The 4,034-nt window shown below is 37.9% G+C and overlaps 1 protein-coding gene across 1 annotated transcript in view; it reads right to left on the reverse strand.

The window, feature by feature from the left end:
* LOC101856330 (E3 ubiquitin-protein ligase RNF216) overlaps window positions 1–4,034 on the reverse strand; it is a gene marked incomplete at its 5' end in the record, with an annotated part of 27,129 nt that overhangs the window by 9,130 nt on the left and 13,965 nt on the right.

Consider the following 4,034-nt stretch of genomic DNA (forward strand, 5'->3'; position numbering starts at 1 on the left):
TCTCCTTTTATCAATAATAATAATCACTCTGAGATTCTGAAAGTGTCATTTTCCTATTTCAATTAAATTATTATAAAATTGTATAAGATAAAAGTATTAGAAAAAAGATGTCTCGGTTGGCAACCACTTAGTCTCCTGAGATTGAGATACAGACAATACGACAAATAAAATAGACTATAGGGACAATCTGATAGATAAAGTAGACTATAGGGACAATTTTACAGATGAAGTAGACTAAAGGGATAATTTGTCAGATAAAGCAGACTATAGGGACAATTTGACAGTCTCTAAAGACAATAAAACAAAAATATTTCAAAGACAGCAAAGTCACTTTATTTAACATGTTCAACAGTGACAAACCATTTATTCGACAGGAAAATAAATGAGCAATGAGGACAATTTCAGAAAAATGAAAATATTTTTTCAGACAAATGTGTCTAAATGCTCTTCTCAACAGAAAATATTCGTCTCCTCATATGAAACAGAGCTTTTCAAAATGATGCAAAACTATGGCAATGTCACTGATGCAAAAACAATGGAATACAATTCTACAAGATAAAAATAGTAACATCAAATTCTGCCAATCACTCCACTAACATCTCACACTCTTCTTTCATTTAAACACCCAAGCAATACTTTCACTTGCACGCATACTTCCCTTTCTACAGCACTTGAAACGGCAAAAACGACTGCAGTTTCCCTTCCCAGTCAGTGAACACAACTGTTCATAAAAAAACACACTAAACAACAGCATCAATGGTCCAGCGTATATGTAAAGATGAATGGATGAAAACTTGGGTGTTCTCAGCGGCGTTTTTGGAAAATGTTGCCTCCTCCTCTACCACGCTGACCTCTGCCTCTCGCAGCTGTGGGCAACAAAGACAACAAAAAGTTAGTAAGGATCAATCCAATAATTAGTCTAGCACATGTACAACAAACACAATAACAGAGCACAGGTGTAGATTTTCAGGACCAGAAATTTTTCTTTGTATTTAAAACAAGCGAGTAACAAAATTCATTTTAAAAATGAAAAGATTTCCTTGTCCCGCCGATTTCAATTTGCATGTTAGACTGTTTAACTTATAAATTTTGCTCCAAAATAGAGCTCTATAGAATAATAAGAAAAACAGCAGCATTCATACAGGAAGAGTTTGGGCACTAACTCACGGAACCCCAAGGCCCTCGCATTAACATTATTTTTTTGCGTTTTCTAAAAAAAAAACCCACCCCAACCCAACAAAACACCTCCGTGCTGCTCACTGCCAGGTTTTGCCATTGTACAAAAAGGAACACGAACCCCATACAAACAGTAAACATATACCTGTAAACAAATTCAACTCTCTCTTTCGCGTATATCATGTACACTGCCACAAACTTGCCCCTCCCTCCATTAATTCATCCAAGTTTAACCCTATCCGTACGTTGTGTTTTACTATCGTATCCATACGACGAGGAGAACTCTGTGCCACCACTTTCCAAAGAGAAAACTTACTCGATAATCCTATCCGTACGCTTTTAGTCTTAGCAGATTTTTGCATAGCAGTCTGTCAAACCCACCCCCCCGATCCCTCATTCAGTCTAGATTATATTGACAGTAGTCGTCGATTGATTAACATTAACAGAATGCAATTTGATTGGGTTACGTTGTGTACTACAAGTTCCGATGTTTAACCTTGTTTTTCTCAAAAAGCACTTTTTCACCACTTTGTGCATGCACATGCCAAGTTTTTTCCTCCATCATTTTTTTAATTTTCCAACACAAGAGACTTGAAATTTGGCATTTGTAGTCAGACAAATGGTTTGTAGGCCTACTTGCGGGCTGTTTATTTTTCAAATATTTTGCGCTAAAATTCAAATAGCCAGATGCAGACACCTCTTTATTTGTGGCATTTTGCAAGTTAGAGAATTTTAAAAAGTTAAAAACTGAAAATATGGTGAAGAAAAAAGTTTTATCCAGTTTTCAAGATGGCTGCTGTTTCCATGGCAACGGCTCACATAATCGAGCAGGTCAACTGTTGATCATGAATTTTTTGTCTCATACTCCCTGTGACAAAAGTTATTTCAGTTTGTCTTTGGTTACAAATGTTCTCCCATTAGTATCAAGCCCCCTTAAACTTAAAGAGATCAAAAGGACACTCTTCTCATACTCTGGTGACTGCACGAATTGTTACTTTTGGTTATTTTTAGCGCCTAATTGTGTCCAGTAAAACAGCACAAATATGTACAACTGGGAACTAGATATATATACATGTAACAGTAACTAGGCTAATAACACAACTTCACAAGTTAAAAGATGGAAGGGTGTGGTTGTGCGTATTAGCACAAAGTTTGACAATGGGGGGGGGGGGGAAGGGTATTTTGTGCGAATGTCCAGTAACTGACAAGGCACTGTCAATTCATAGTCATAATCTACAAAACAGATTAAATTTGAAGGATTCAAATATAAACAAAATGACCAGAATCTTGACCGAAAATAAATATTATCATTATTATCACAGTCAAATTAATTTAAAAAGGTAAACAGTAAAATTATAATAAGATCAAAACAATAAGCATTTAAATTAAGAAGTTACAATCAAACCCCCTTACACACTACCAACCTTGGGACAGATATATATTATTTAACAGCCATCTTCTGAAAAATGGTACTAGCTGCCCAACGTCAAGGGAAACGATTCAGCCATGACCAGATAATGGACAATATCATAATGAGTTATAAACCCTTCGTCCAAGCCCAAAACCTTAATGAGATAGCCCTCATATATTGGCCACTTTTCATACATTGTGATTACTAGCTCGCCTCGCAGAGCTATGAATGCACGTGTAATGTATACCTCATGTATTATAATACTAAAAACAGAGCAAATTAACAACATAGTTTAGTACAATGGAGCCCACTTATAACGAGTCCGGAAAAAAACGAGAAGTCTGTTATAAAGATACAATTCTAAAACCCCGTTTTTTTCTCCTCTTTACCTTTGTAAATAAAATACTGTTATAGCGCTATCAGACAAACATGCGAGTCGGTTATAGCGGAATATTGCTGCTGCTGTGAACAGTGGATAGGCCAATTATACATCATGCAAACCCTCGCCAATAAAGAAACTTGTTGGTTATCTTACGAAACAAAGAATAGGAGAGCCCATGTGCGTCAACAATGAAGGCCGGAGCAACTGAGTAGGGAGGGTGTGGCATATGCAGACAAGCAGAACGCATCGCGGGATAGGCCAGCGTAAGCCTAGTTCAGATTACCAAGGCCTACCATGCCTCTCACTTCTCTTCTCCGATGCGGAGATGGAAAGGTCACATCAATGTGATGGACGGAGCGAATGTGTGACGTGCGCAAGCAGACAGAATGCATCACAGGGTGGGGTGGGGTGGGGGAAAACACAGCGGGGGAGTTAGCCCAGGGCCCTTTCCTACTGATCGCCAACGCTGAGCTGTCAGTCCACATCGCTAAAGAAAGAAACCTGATTCAATTTTTGATCAAGTAAGACCAAGAGGTCTTGTTGACAAAATCATCCTAAGGGGAGATAGCAAAAGGAAATAAACAGAACACCAAACTCATAGATAAGGCCTCCTTTACAGTTTCCCTTGAATTTATTACTGGATCCCTTAAAGCGAGAATCCTGCTATAACGGACATTTTGCTCCAGTCCCCTCCCTCTCGTTATAACAGGATTCCACTGTAACTCCTTCTGTGCCTTATTGTTGCATCACTGTGGCCTTAAAACGGGGAATACCAGGGCCACAGTTCACCAATACAGCAATGGTCAAAGGAAAAAAGTCTTGTATCTGATATTTAAATAGTCAAATTGTTCTTTGTATCTGATATTTAAATAGTCAAATTCAGAAATTCAGAAATTGTTCTTTGATTATTTCCCTTACATTAGCTATGTTACGAAGATATAGTGATAAAAAATGGCATCAGGGAAGGTGGTCTTGTTAAAACACAATCACGAATTTCGCTCACCTAAAAAAAAAAGAGAGAGAGAGAGAGAGAGAGAGAGAGAGAGAGAGAGAGAGAGAGAGAGA

The sequence above is a fragment of the Aplysia californica genome, unplaced genomic scaffold, assembly GCF_000002075.1.
Source record: "Aplysia californica isolate F4 #8 unplaced genomic scaffold, AplCal3.0 scaffold00088, whole genome shotgun sequence".
Lineage (NCBI taxonomy): Eukaryota > Metazoa > Mollusca > Gastropoda > Aplysiida > Aplysiidae > Aplysia > Aplysia californica.